General features: G+C 32.0%; 1 long non-coding RNA gene across 1 annotated transcript; it reads left to right on the top strand.

The window, feature by feature from the left end:
- The first annotated feature begins 2319 nt into the window (after window positions 1-2319).
- On the top strand, window positions 2320-6567 carry LOC134701856 (uncharacterized). Its single transcript, XR_010104230.1, has 3 exons — window positions 2320-2404; window positions 5253-5340; window positions 6024-6567. It is a non-coding gene; the product is annotated as an uncharacterized LOC134701856 (long non-coding RNA).
- Window positions 6568-15821: the final 9254 nt, after the last annotated feature.

Raw genomic sequence — 15821 nt, 5'->3', positions numbered from 1 at the left:
ATTATACCACGCTAAACCGTTAGGTTAACAACCATTGATTAATCAATAAGTAACGATCAAAAGACAATTGTTTATTGGATTGGGTTGATTGAACATGATGATTCGGGAATCTGCAATAAACCGTTGGTCACGTGGCGAGTGGCACGCGTTTATTAAAAAGTCATTTAACTTCAAAATTACAAAATCTATTGATACCTAACTTTAAATTTATAGATATGAGGTTTTTAATCATACCCTCTTATATTCATGCTCGCTGTGATCTTAAAACATCGTTTTAGTGTCCTTAATGCAAAAACTCTCTTCTTAGTGCACTAAGAAGTCTTTTGCAGTATTTCTACACACCGAGATATATGGCCTTATTATTGGTAATATACCATATTAGTGTCACTAATGGCTTAACGTGTTACCAAATTAAGAAGAAGAAATAGGCTCAAAACCGCATTTTTAACTTTAGATTTTTTTTCAATCCCAAAATATAGAAGAGGTCCGGTATACAGACTAATTAAAAAATCCAGCTTTTAACTGTTTCTTGACGCATGCAAAAAAAATGCAGTACCTGGTTACAGTTGCTCATTGAGAAATTATCATCTTTCGATTAAATGATCTTCAATCTATATATCAGGTCTTCATTTTAAAAGTTATAAAATCTAAATGTGAAGTGATCTAAAATGTTCAATATTAATGAGTATTTTCGCTGTGAAATGACAGGGCCGTAGCGTAATGGAGGCAAATGAGGCAAATGCCTCACTTTTGAAACGACGACCAAACTTTTAAAGTGTCATTTTTTTTAATTATATATTTTACATTATCAATATGCGAGTTTCGCGTTTCAAATTATCTACCAGCACACTACTACATACAATATGTCCAATCTGCAGCAGCGATTGCAGCTTTTACCAAAGCGATGACGGTAAAAAAAAAAACAGTGTTCCGAATACAAATAAAAAAAAAAAAATGGAAACAAATCTTAATGTCTTTACAAAACTGGTTGAAGATGGGTTCTTTAAAGAGAAAAAATATGAAAAAGGTAACTCATGAGTATAAACACCCCCTATAAGTATGCTGGCTTATTACTTTCCTTGGTTTATTTTTAAATCGATAACGCTATATAGTTAAAATAGTTATAATTCCTTGGCCAAAAATATAATAATTATTCATAATTAATTTAAACAAAATCATGAAGCGCCTTTTCTATGGAAGTCTTTAATGTATAAGGCAATTTTTGATTTTGATTTATCTTTAATAAAAGTATGAAATATATATATTTTTTTTTCATGTTTCTTTTTCTGTTAATGATCATCATTGTCTGGTTGTATGCAAGCGTGTTCCATTGATTCTAGTGCTGTAGGTCGTGGGTTCGAACCCCGGTAGGTCAGACCAATGACTTAAAAATTGATAGAAATTGAATAATGTGTCTAGGTATAGGTTTTCCAGCATAATAATGTGTCCAGGTAGGTCTTCCAGCGGAATGTTTACAGATAACTTGTGATCACTTGTGACATTAGAACGTCAAAAATCCGGTTAAGTAACAATGTTGGTCTATTTTTCTCTGTACCTATTCTTATGGTTAATGATTATGTATAATAAATATATTCTTATTGATGCTCGTCTTTTAAAAGCTTATAACTTGCTGTTGGACATACATCTATATATATACATAAGAACGTGTGTTGAAGCTTTTCGATAGTACAGGTCACAGGAGAATCGGAAAGTATTAGTTGACCAACATAGATTAACGTTAAAATTGAAACTTGATTATTCACTTACTAGGCTAGTTAATAAAAAAAACGCATTTCTGTTATTTTTTTTATTTTTTATCATAGATGGTAATGCTGGAAAAAGCTCCTCCCGTTTCAGGCACCCGAACCACCCTAAAAAAAAAGCCCAAATTTTTTTCGCCTCGCTCCGCTCGGCGATTTGCCACACTTTAAAAGGACATGCCCTACGGCCTTGAATGAATCTAAGGTCGTCTAAAAGTATATACATGTGTATTTGACCCGACTACTGACTTCATAGTAAACTATTCATTATGTATGTATAAGGGGGTCTGAGCGGGACTCGGGATTGTCGAGGCGTATTTTTTGTTGTGCCGTGAAAAAGCGAAATGAAGTTTAGCGGGACATGGGAAATTACAAAAATATCAGAATTGTTCACTTATATAGTGTAAGCGTAATGGCATCATGCGGGAATCTAACAAAAATAAAAAGTAACTAAGCGGGATCCGTGAACAGAACCCCCAATGAGACCCCCATTAGTTGTGGCTTATTTTGGTTCTTTTTAGTTCGTTTCTTTCCCCTACATTACTTGACCGTTTTTGTTAAACAACAGCACTCGAGGTCTGACAGTATTTTACCAAGAAATGCACAAAATATTCAAAAAGAAGGCCTAGAAAATTTAAATATTGGTATGCACACATACTCCCCTGTCAGCACAGACAATTATATTTTTGTAAACGCGCCAAACTCGTTTGTAATATTTATAATAGAACTGAAAAGAAACTGAAAAGAAACTGAAATGGAAATGGGGAATGTATCAAAGAGATAACAACATGACCAAAGAGCAGATAACAGCCATAGGTCACCAATGGGTCTTCATTGCAACGAGAAAATCCCAAAACATGAGACTTGGGTGGATCCTGAGTCATATAAAGGGGTTCCTAACCCAGGACAAATTGGGGGGTGGGGGTGTTAAACTACATGTCCCCATTCAAATGCATTGATCGTCCAGTAAAGAAAGGGGGGGTTCCAACATGTCCAACCCTCAGCCCCCTGGATCCGTGCCTGTGAGGCATGCTTTAGCTTGCCATTAAACAAAAATGTATACTAGTTGAGTGATAATGGACGTCATACTAAACTTTTCAATACAAAGAAAAAGAAACTAAAATAAAAATCATACAAAGGTCACAAAGGCCATAACTTCTGGCTCCTGAATAAGAAAAAGTGCAAAATGCAGTGGGGATAAAAGCCTTTACTGTAAATTCCTGAAATTACAATTATATAAATCATCTCGCATCTTTGTGCATTTCTTGAAATTGGTCATATTAATTAATGCATGCAATATTTTCAGAAAATTTCAATATATAGGCTTTTTTTTAAAAAGTCAATCTTGTGCATGATAATCAATGATTATACTCGCACAATTAACACATGTGGTTCTCAAAACTCAAAGGTGTCTATGCTATTTATGACAACTTTTATACCCCCGCTTTCAAAAAAGGGGGGTATACTGTTTTACCTCTGTCTGTCAGTCCGTCCGTCCGTCCGTCAGTCAGTCAGTCCGTCCCATGAATATTTTTCTTCGCATTTTTCGCAGGAACTACAATACAAGGATTTCTGAAATTTGGTTTCAGGGTTTATCTAAGTCATTTATACCGTGTGATGCGTTTTCAGATTGATCACTTGTCAACTTCCTGTTAACCGAACACTTGTATGATTTTACACATGATACTGAGCCAAGTTGAAAATTTTCGTCACATTTTTCTCAGGAACTACAATACAAGGATTTCTTAAATTTGGTTTCAGGATTTATATAAGTCAGCTATACCGTGTGATGCGTTTTCAGATTCATCACTCGACAACTTCCTGTTTACCGAACACTTGCATATTTTTACACTATTTATATTATCCACTTGCGGCGGGGGTATCATCAGTGAGCAGTAACTCGCAGTTTCACTTGTTAATAAAGTATAAATTTACAAAACATGTTTAGAACTATATGATTTTTATGTTTTTAAGCATAGATATAGTAGGTCAGGATCTGCCAACTCTCACTGACTGACTGAGCACATAAATTCAACACTAGTTTTTTGGTGTTGCTTAGTGTTTTGTTTTGTTTTCTTTTCTTTTCTGCATCTTATGTTTTGCCTTGGCATTGTCAGTTTCTCTTTCATTGCCTTTGGTTTTTTTGTTATGTTAAATAACAAGTCACATAATTAAGGTCCTTTTTAATTTTTAGGGATTTTGAATTTTTAATTTAAAGTTATAGGGGATTTTATTCATAAAAGGGGGGATTTTCCAGTACGTATACTATTAATAATGCTTTGAGCAATTTTAATGAAACTTGGTGAATTATTTTTGTATAACATAAACATGATAATTTTCCTTTTAATTTAAAAAAAAAATCTGATTTATGTCATTGTACTATCTATCTTGGGATTAGGATAGTCTCAAGAATGCTTTCACAAATTTTTATGAAACTTTGATGAATTGTTTTTATATCTTGACATAAACACCCTTTTTATTATTATGACCCAAAGTGGAGGGGGCATAATGTTTAACACTTGATCGTTTGTCCGTCTGTGTTGTTTTTTGTTCTCTTACATTACTTTAGTTTGCCTCAAACAAATTCAATTAAACTTTTACAAAAGCTTGTTATCACAATACTCAGATCAAGTTTGAATTTTGGTGATGTCAGTGTTACTGTACTAGAGTATCAGAGTTATGCCCCTTTAGAAATGGGGAAAATATGCTGAATTTTTGGTTTCCTGTTTTCTAAACTTTAGTTTGTCTCAACCAAATGTTATGAAATCAATACACAATGCTTATAACCAAAAAATACAGATTAATTTTGAATTTTGGTAGTGTCTCTTTTACTAAATTCTATAGTTATGTTCTTTAAAAATGGAAAAAATTGTTTCAGCCTTCTAACTTAAGTTTCCCTCAACCAAATTTTATTAAACTTTAAAACAATACTTTTTATCACAATTTTAAACAGATCAATTTCAAATTTTTGTAGTAAAACTTTTACCGTTCTTCAGTTATGTTCCTTTAAAACTTTGAATAATATGCAAGCTGGAGTATCATTCCCTATTTATCATGTATATTTTTTTATAAGATGCAGTGTTAAGGAACTTTAGTTGTTGCAAAATTATTTAAAATTTGTCCATTTTCAAAATTTTTGAAAGGTTTTAGAAATGTATTTGTTAAAATAATCGCAGCCTTAAACTTATAGTCACTTGAGAGATCTATAAATTGAGCCAAATTATATACATGTTTTATGTCAATGAATACCACTGTTTGTGCATGTTTTATTTTTTTGGAGGGCGGGGGTCTTATTTGCGCAGTGCTCATAGTTTTTTAGTCGATCAATAAAATTCATTTAAAGCTTACAGACCAGCTATAAGGGCAAGAAGCTTATCAAGCACTCATGGTTTAGATTTTTATTAAACACAAATTAATATACATATAAATGTACATTAAACAGAAAAAATATTGATGCAAGATGTCATTCAACTTTTACTCTTTTATGTATAGGACAAGAACTATAGAAGGTACAGAGAAATAATATACAGCAGAAATGATAGGCAATGTAAAATTTGCAGAAGCCAACTAAACCTAAATGGTAAGGCACCTTTTAATTTTAAAAAGTTATTGAACTTGAAAGATGATTACTAGTATCATGATTACTATAAAAATTCAAAGATGTGGTATATTAAATATGAAAACTATCACGGCTTTGAGAAAGAAATTGTAGGCCTGTTACAACCTTCAATAATGAGAAAATCAATACCCTATACTATAGTCAAAGTATAAAAGACCTAAAGATGAAACATTGAAACAATTCAAACTGTAAAACTAATCATGCTAATTGCCTAGTTTATAACAAAATAAATTACAAAAAATAAATATGACCGGTATGAAACAACAACAACAACCACTAAATTTTAGTGTCAGACTAAACTGATAAAAGCTACAGGCTCTGAACTTTGGACAGGCACAATAGGAATATGGCAAGGTTATATAAAAATAAGATGTGGTATGATTACCAATAAGACAACTCTCCACCAGACAACCAATGATGTAAATTTCCTGCAAACATGGACTTGACTTCTGTAAATCAACTAATTTTTCGTGAATACTTTATCTTGCATTTTATACTTTCTAGTCTACATCGCAGTTATTTATTTTTCTCGAGTTCAAGTTTACTTAATGTATTTTAATAAGGAAAGATACACATGAAAAACATTTATTGCTGTTTCTCTCTCCATTTATAACATTTTATTTGCTTTTTTTGTGTATTTATAGGTGATCAGACATCTCGGTTTTCATGATCAATAGGTCATTACTGAAGAGGAAACTTAATGTTGAAATTTATTTACATAGTGCATAATTGGATTAATTTGAAATGGAATGTGTGCTTTCCTGCAAAAAAGAAAAAGGAAATTTCAACATGTGATAATGACCATATAAAACAAAATGGAGTTCTATCATAGATACCTGAAAACACTATTGCATAAAAACAACAACATATCTTAATCAAAAGAAAGGAGAATGCAGAACAAATACTATTTTGTTGTTGAAAAAAGGAACACCAGTTTTATCCACTCATTTACATCGCTCCCTGATATCAAATATACAGAAGAAGATCATTGAAGAACAATTTGCAAAAATGATTTCTCTTAGAATTGAAGGGAATTGTTTAGTGAATGGAATAATGTATTCACTAAATTCTTACATAGTGGATTGAATAACTGTACACAAGCTGAAACAGAAGAAATTCTAATTTAAAATAACACGAAAAGTGTTTATTTTATTATTTAATCTGCAAATATATAAATATTTTTTTTAGAACACCGCAAATGATATAATGACATTCAAATTGGTTGCTAATTATTGTATCGCATTGACACAATTACAAAGAAAACAGAAGCATTTGCTCCAAAAAAATTATAAATCAAAGTTAAATTTATATAAAAAGTATAAACAATACCTAGATCTAAACAGTCAGACTGTATTATTTTCAATGTCATTAAAATTTTGAGTCAAACATTTATTATTAAATTTTTAAATATCATTTGCATCAATTCTACAGTCTTTTAATAATTATATTAATACTGTTTGTATACATGGTGTAGTGAAGAAATGTTTAACAAGTAAAAATAAGGAAAAACATTTCCTTAAGGGAAATTTGATGTTCAGAAATTTCCTTAGAGGAAATTTGAAGAACAATGATTTCCTCAAAGGAAATTTGTTGTCTTGAATTTTCCTCCAAGGAAAAGTGTTTGTCAAAAATTTCCTCACAGGAAAAAGTATTTCCTCAAAGGAAAATGTAAAGCTACAAATTTCCTCACAGGAAAAAGTATTTCCTCAAAGGAAAATTTGAAGCTGCAAATTTCCTCAAAGGAAAAAGAATTTCCTCTAAGGAAAAAGAATTTCCTCTAAGGAAAAAGAATTTCCTTTAAGGAAATAGAATTTCCTCAAAGGAAATAATTATGCAGCAAATTCCCTAAGGGAAATCTTTTTCCCTTGAGGAAAAAACAATTTCCCTTGAGGAAAATTTTTTTCCTTCAGGGAAATTTGATTTTCCTTGAGGAAAAGTACTTTTCCTCTGAGGAAATTGTTGAAAAAAGGGGCATAACTTTTTCAACAGTGGTGCTAGAGCCAAATTTTTTTAGGACAAATATCAGGGAACCAATACCAACCAAGTTATCAACTTTGTTTTGACTTAACTCCAAAAATAAAGGTGACAACTTTTGCACTCAGCGGAATTGCAAACTTGTCCCGGAGACTGTTAATACCCTGTAATGACTATCAAAGAAGTTTTTGACATCATAAAATTTCCTAAAAGTATGCTTACTTCTAATCAAACAGCAAATCATAACAACTCATACAGTTGCCCAAAATACCACCATCTGCGAAAACACTGCTTTTAGGAATTTCTTCGTATTTAAACATTGTATGTGGTCAATATAAGATTTAATAAACAAATTCTTAAGAATATGAAAAAAATTAGAGTAAAACATATGTGCGCGAATCATCTTATTGCTTGAAATAAAGGGGGTGAAACTAAGAGAATTGCAATCTGCATTGTAACTACCAGTCTGAAATTAACATATTTTGACTTTTCTAATTGTTTGATTTGTAGCTTCATTATAAATATTTTATAGACCATTTTATTTATTTTATGTGAATTGAAAATTTCGACCAAAATAAATAAAAATAAATTGATGAAAATTGAAATTTCAAAGAATTTCAAAAAACTAGTAAACACATTATTAAACTTGATTTCTTGAATTGCGTTGTTCATTGTTTACATGTATTAATTCATAAAATAAGAATAATTTGGAAGAAAAAATATCCATTTATACGTAAAGATTCTAGTTACAACTAGACTTCCTGAATAGCTTGAATGACTAGTTCATTTTTCATACGAGGATGACTTCATGCAAGAGTTTCTGATGACGACTGAAAAGAAGCTTTCATTATTTTGAAACTTCACTTTCCACTATATAGATGATGTCATCTCACTAAAGAGCGCAAAATTTGTGACAATGTTGGACTCGAATTTCCATTGAAATTGGAAATAAAAGACTCAACAGATATAGATTACTCCATCACGTATCTTGAAATCGATGATGAGGTTTGGTTGAGAAAATGTTTTACGACAAGAGAAATGTGCATAAAACAACCCATAAAACCACCCCTTACTACAAAATTATAAACTTCTCATTTCCATCTAACAACATTATAGCAACGCCTGCATATCTATACGACTAAAGGAGGAGACCGATTTTATTGAGCTGCATCTCCTCTGAAATAAAGGCAACTATAGTATACCGCTATTCAATAGTGATCAATAGATTTACTAGTAACTGAAATAAATCCGGGTCACAAAACTAGGGAACCGCATCAACTATAAGAGGAACACAACAATATAACAGAAACACTGAACTGCTACAAAAAAAACACACGCCATCATACAAAGAAACAGAGTATTCGATACCAACTGTCATATGCCTGACTTGGTACAGGACATATGAAGAAAAATGGTGGTTTAAACATGGTTCTAAACCAGAGTTCAAATGCAAAGTTGAAATCAGCCCTTTGAAAATTTCATGGACGCCAATACGAGTTCGTTGACAATTATGGGATATCTGTTTCGCCAGATGACGACTGATAAGTTCCATCGACGTAACCAAATTGCCATCATCTTTGCCGTGAAAGACACCAACCGAATAAGGCTTGGCACCGAGTTAGGAAATACATGAGCCACAAGACGGGTAAAAGAGAGCAGTGGTGTAGTGGTTAGTGCATCGAACTACTAACACAAAGGTTCCTGGTTCGATTCCCGTTCCGTGATGAAAATTTCAGGGACTGAATTTTCGGCTCTACTAGACACCATTTGTGAGTATGGTCTTAATGAAACAATGAAAGTCCATCGGAAGGGGACGATAAATGGCTGACCCGAGTAAAGAGAGAGCCATATCTCTTGCACGTTAAACACACGTTTGTAGATTTCGAAAAAGAGCAGACTAATGCCGCTTCAAGGTAGAACTTGCTCACGCAAAGTGGAAAGAGATTAATTAAAGTTGCAAAACTTGTTTCCCAATCCACTATAAATAAATATGTTTAAACTAAGACGGTTGTCACATGTGGAACATAATCTGCCTACCCTTTGGGAGCCCTGAGTTCACTCAAACATTTTTGAGGAGATTGTGTTACTCAATCTGTAGCTTTATATGTTGTGTTTTGTATACTGTTGCTTGTCTTGTTCGTTTGTTGCCCGGCTTTGTCAGTTCGTTTTTGATTATGAGTTTGATGTCCCTATAGTACATTTCGTCCTTATTCAAGTAGTAAAAGATTTTAAAATGATAGATCAGTGTAGCTAAATGCATCATGATAACGATTTTGTTCTATATATATATCACCGTGAGCAAATTAAGTTACTTAGTATTTTCGCGGATATTTGTCTTATTGCGTTTATCTTCTTCACTTTACTTTGAGGTGATTTTTGGCCGATTTTCATTACTGCAACTTAATGTCTTTAAAGTAAAAAAAAAATACCAAAGGGATAATCAACATCTAAAACCATGAATCAAATAAAGTTAATTAAAACCATGAACAAAATAAAGTTAAAGTCCAAGAGACGAACAACAGTCCACAAAACACAGCATACCATGAAAACGATCACTCCTAAAACAGCGAATGATCTTGTAAGGTAAAGAAGGGTATTTAACTTTGTCATTTTGTTATTATACACTGCTTATAGTGTTTTACATCCACAATGCCATGCTTATGTATTTTAAAAGCTTATGTAGAAATTTCTCAAATCATCTTTTATTCAAATAATTAAAGCGAATAAACTTTTAAACACATTTAATATGATTTAATATAACACGATTTTAAACTAAATACGAAACAGCCGCATTTTATTTAGTTCGTTTACATCGCGCTCTAGACAACCAAGTGTTTCTAACTTATTTCAATGTTGCCTACGATTTAGTAGCAAAGTCATGTTTGCATTTAAACATAATTACAAAAAGTAAAAAAGTTTGACTCAGTAAAAAACAGTTTAACCTCAATTACCTCGCATATATTATGTTCTAACTTTAAATATCCCTTCTTTTAATATGCAATATCATTCTCCTCCCTGATATTCACAATTAGCGATGTGCTATTTTAACATAAATTAACAAAATGATCGCTATTTGAAGATGGTAGATTTTTGGGCAACTTCAAACACTTCAATAGAAGGCTGTTCCATGACCAAAATGAATTATAACATCTTAAAATTACAAAACAAATATTCCTTGACCTAAAATATATACATTTATCTATTTTCTAGCATACAAATATCGATTCCCCAAGCTATATTTCACTTTTTGAAAAAAAACTAATTTTTTTAGGATTTGTGATAAATTTCAATTTTCGGGAAATTTTGCGCATCGAATTTCTAATTGTTTGTTCGATTTTGAAATTATGTATCATGTTCCATAAAGTTCATATGATCTTTTGAAAAATTTTAGGGTACAAGAATAAGAAAATCACGTTTTATTTAATAATCGTAAAAATTGGAATTTTTTTTCATGACCTTTGACCTTGATTTAACGGAAAATGCACCGTACGATTTTTTAACGACCGGGCAAAACAGAAAGTACAGATTATCAGCTTTCGAATGATATATAATACAGCCGTGTGTTAGGTGAGTGCATTAAAGTCGTTAACTAAGCGTCTTTTTGAAATAAGTCACTCGCCTATAAGTACCCATCCACGTTAAATAAATATCACATAACACAATCTAACAGTAAAAGTAATATTAATAATAGAACAAAGACAAATAATAAACCCTAATTCTCACAATTTATTTCTAAATTCTATCTCATAGATTTTTTTTATGCACGCTTATGTGTTTAATCATGAACAATCTAGCCACATTTAGGCAAATCTGACGGCTTGAAAATAACACGATGACCGGTACTTTTTAATATATTTTTGAAAAAAAAATTATCGAAAATTCTGTCTCAAAAAGTATATACTTATGATCTACCTTAATATCCTACTATATTCAACTTCTGTAATTGATATCCCACTATATTCAATTCCTGACAGAAATTTAAAGTACTAGTGTAATTTTAAATAATCTTGTTGCGAATACTGCAAACAATAGTATAACAATATAGCAAAGGGCAATTCTTTTTATTTAAGGAATAACAGTACTGTAGTTGAATAGTTGCCACCGTCAATTGTAGATTTGACGGTCGCAAATGCAGTTTTACTGGCGACGCGTAGCGGAGACAGTAAAACGGAGATTTGCGACCGTCAAATCAAAATTGACGGTGGCAACTCTTCAACTACAGTACTGTTATTCCGATTCTAATGCATTACAAAAAGAAAAAATACGATAACACTTTTTAAAAAAATGTCTGTACATGTATATATGTAAAAAAAAAATCAGCGAAACTTCATGAATGCTTTTGACACAAACATGGCAAGGCTAAACGTGACGTCAAACAAATAAAAACTTACAAACTGGACGTTATTACGTTACCTGTACGCTTCAAATTCGGATAAAATTAAATTAAAACGGCGAATTCGAGGTAGGTGTTGTTTTATTTTCGATTAGTTAGTAGTTATCGAACATTTGTTGATTCATTAATTCAAAATGGCGGGTCCTTCCTTAGTTACGCAAGGTCAATTGTGGATTTGATGGCAACTTTTAGCCAATGAAAAAAATTGTTACATCCAAATTGCATTAGAATGATTATTATATTTCATTATTATATTTCAGCCACTTTAATAACCAGCTTTTACGAAATCTCAGCTCTTTGAATTGTCAACAGAATCCGAACCTTCTATATTTGTAAGTATCCTATCTACGTGTACATATCAAAACAACATCATCTCGATATTTTTGCTAGGAATAGAAGAATACATGTAGACAACAGTAGTTCGCCGACGTTATATACTTATATTGATTAGAAGGCAGGGCCGTAGCGTAATGGAGGCAAATGAGGCAAATGCCTCACTTTTGAAACGACGACCAAACTTTTAAAGTGTCATTTTTTTTAATTATATATTTTACATTATCAATATGCGAGTTTCGCGTTTCAAATTATCTACCAGCACACTACTACATACAATATGTCCAATCTGCAGCAGCGATTGCAGCTTTTACCAAAGCGATGACGGTAAAAAAAAAAACAGTGTTCCGAATACAAATAAAAAAAAAAAAATGGAAACAAATCTTAATGTCTTTACAAAACTGGTTGAAGATGGGTTCTTTAAAGAGAAAAAATATGAAAAAGGTAACTCATGAGTATAAACACCCCCTATAAGTATGCTGGCTTATTACTTTCCTTGGTTTATTTTTAAATCGATAACGCTATATAGTTAAAATAGTTATAATTCCTTGGCCAAAAATATAATAATTATTCATAATTAATTTAAACAAAATCATGAAGCGCCTTTTCTATGGAAGTCTTTAATGTATAAGGCAATTTTTGATTTTGATTTATCTTTAATAAAAGTATGAAATATATATATTTTTTTTTCATGTTTCTTTTTCTGTTAATGATCATCATTGTCTGGTTGTATGCAAGCGTGTTCCATTGATTCTAGTGCTGTAGGTCGTGGGTTCGAACCCCGGTAGGTCAGACCAATGACTTAAAAATTGATAGAAATTGAATAATGTGTCTAGGTATAGGTTTTCCAGCATAATAATGTGTCCAGGTAGGTCTTCCAGCGGAATGTTTACAGATAACTTGTGATCACTTGTGACATTAGAACGTCAAAAATCCGGTTAAGTAACAATGTTGGTCTATTTTTCTCTGTACCTATTCTTATGGTTAATGATTATGTATAATAAATATATTCTTATTGATGCTCGTCTTTTAAAAGCTTATAACTTGCTGTTGGACATACATCTATATATATACATAAGAACGTGTGTTGAAGCTTTTCGATAGTACAGGTCACAGGAGAATCGGAAAGTATTAGTTGACCAACATAGATTAACGTTAAAATTGAAACTTGATTATTCACTTACTAGGCTAGTTAATAAAAAAAACGCATTTCTGTTATTTTTTTTATTTTTTATCATAGATGGTAATGCTGGAAAAAGCTCCTCCCGTTTCAGGCACCCGAACCACCCTAAAAAAAAAGCCCAAATTTTTTTACGGTTGGTTCAAATTTTTTATATTTTTGTCAAAGGGTCAAAGTAAATACTTTGTCAAAATTTTATGAAAATTAAACGAGCCAAATTAATTTTAGTTAAAGTGTTGGGTATACGTACCACCTTAATTCGTATAAAAAAAAAATTACAGTATCACCGCTGTTTGTATATTTATGTTCATTGTGACGTTACGCACGGTATTCGGTCTACAAATACAAATCATTTCTGCGTATTATTTTAAAAATAGTCTTGTCTTGATTCGTCATTTTAATCGTAACAACAATAACTGACCATCCAAATATAAACGAAGCCGAAAAACCCAAACTGCTGAATGGATTCCTGTGAATTTGTACATGTGAGATATAATATGATCATGTTCATGATGTGAAAAGGTCACGATAAATATCATGTCAGTTCGCAATCTGGCGGCCATTTTCGAAATTCACAGGGGCGGATTTAGGCGGGGGCGTGGCGGGCGGGCGCCCCCCCCTAAAATTTGCAAAGCATGGGTTGACTTCAACATATTTCAGTATCAGAAGAGACCATTCAATCTTTTTTAACTTTTAAAGTATATATAAAACAGTCAGTTTCACAGAATCAATGTGATTACTAATCAACTGACCTACGCTTTATCAAAGTTCTATCAATAATTTGAAAGGAATGTGTCAAACGCGGAGCTGCGTTTGATGACAGATATAATAGGTTTTTAGCTGTTAAAGTAAAAATAGCTATAACATTGTGTTTGCGGTTTTTATAATCAATTTGTTTGATAATCGAAGTTCCAAAACATCCCTATTAATCACTTTCACAATTTCATCATGACACGTAATGAAAGAAATACTGTTTTAAGCGAAAGGTTAGTTTATTAATTTGTATCTCTGTGTCTATATTTATTTCTCCCTTGCAACCTAAATATTTAGCCGAATTCTGTACCGTATTACCGTATGCTTGGGATCCCAAGTAAATAAAAATATCTGCGTAAATGCATCTCATTCTGATTTTAGTTGTTTGTGGCGAACACAGTCTGGCACGACCTCCGAAAATAAAAAAAATAAAAAAACAGATAGTATGAAAGGACAATTAAAAATCGCTGGTAAAAGTAGAACTTTTCGTTTGAAAAATATATTGGTTAGGTGAGCAATTGTGATCTGTCTCGTCTCACTTTGCGTCCGTCTGTCCGCCCGTCTATCTGAAGATTGTTGTCATGTGTGGAGTAAGGCTGTTTCAGCTTTAAACTTGAATTCCTGGCTTATTTTAACACACAATAGTTCGAACTATCTACTTTCAACCCTTAAGAAGAATATTTCAATAATTTTACCTAAAAATACCTCCCAAATTTGCGCCCCCCCCCCCCCTAAATAAAAATCCTGGATCCGCCCCTGAATTCCATAAACTAAAGCTGCAAGATTTGAAAATTCGAGTATACAAAAATGAAAGCAAGCACTTCGATATTACAATATTTTCACATGAATTATAGAAAACAGTTCACCACCTCTTCATGTAAATGTTATTTTATTGAACTTTACGAACACGTTTTTATTAACACAGCTTTTCTCGTTTTATTTTTTTCCAGTTTTTTCCGTGTTTCCCTTAAATGTTACCAGCCTTTGTTCAAGAATTTTCAGTACCATAATAATTTATGCTATTTTAAATTTGTGACAGACAAATGAACTATGAAAACAAATGTAACTACTGAAATGATTTTTTTTTTGAAGATTTGTTTAAGCCTTCAATGTTAAGGAAACGCTAAATTTTTCACCAATTTCCGTGAAGTTGTCCGTGTCTCCTCAAAATGTTACCACGTCCAAATTGAACGATTTTTGCACGGAACGTATGAAATTTAACGAAATTTATACATGTATATAAGTCTATTTTCCATTAACTGAAATTAAGCTATTTTGTGTCATAAGAGCATTTAATATGGAGATAATAAAAAAAATAATTTTTTAATAATTTCTCTGAAAAGGTAATAAATCACCAAGAAAATTTGACTTTAATCATATTGTTGTTAATTATGTGCTGATCGTAAAGGCGTAACTTTTCGACTTTGGAACCTATAAACATGTATGTGCCTGCTTGAACGAATGTTTGTTGTATACACTAAAATGCATTTCCACGCATCCACACACATTATAATCTTCTTGAAAGAAACATATTTGGGATGTTGATAGTACGGATAAAAAGACCATAAAATTATTCGCTATTTATAGTTCGAAAACTACAGTTAAAGGCAGTTGATAACATTTATACTTTTAAAGTACTAAACAGCCTTGATACTGGCTGTTTCCACACGATGTACATGCCTAGCCTATAATAAGATACTTGTTGGGCATCATAGCGGATATACGCATTTTGCAACAATTGACATACAATGGGCAGTGACAAATACTTGAAATATTTATTTTCATTAAGATTATGAGGAAATAAAGTTT

Source organism: Mytilus trossulus, unplaced genomic scaffold (genome assembly GCF_036588685.1).
Source record: "Mytilus trossulus isolate FHL-02 unplaced genomic scaffold, PNRI_Mtr1.1.1.hap1 h1tg000350l__unscaffolded, whole genome shotgun sequence".
NCBI classification, from domain to species: domain Eukaryota; kingdom Metazoa; phylum Mollusca; class Bivalvia; order Mytilida; family Mytilidae; genus Mytilus; species Mytilus trossulus.
Note: the sequence above shows the minus strand (reverse complement) of the source record. Positions and strands in the feature narration are given on the sequence as shown.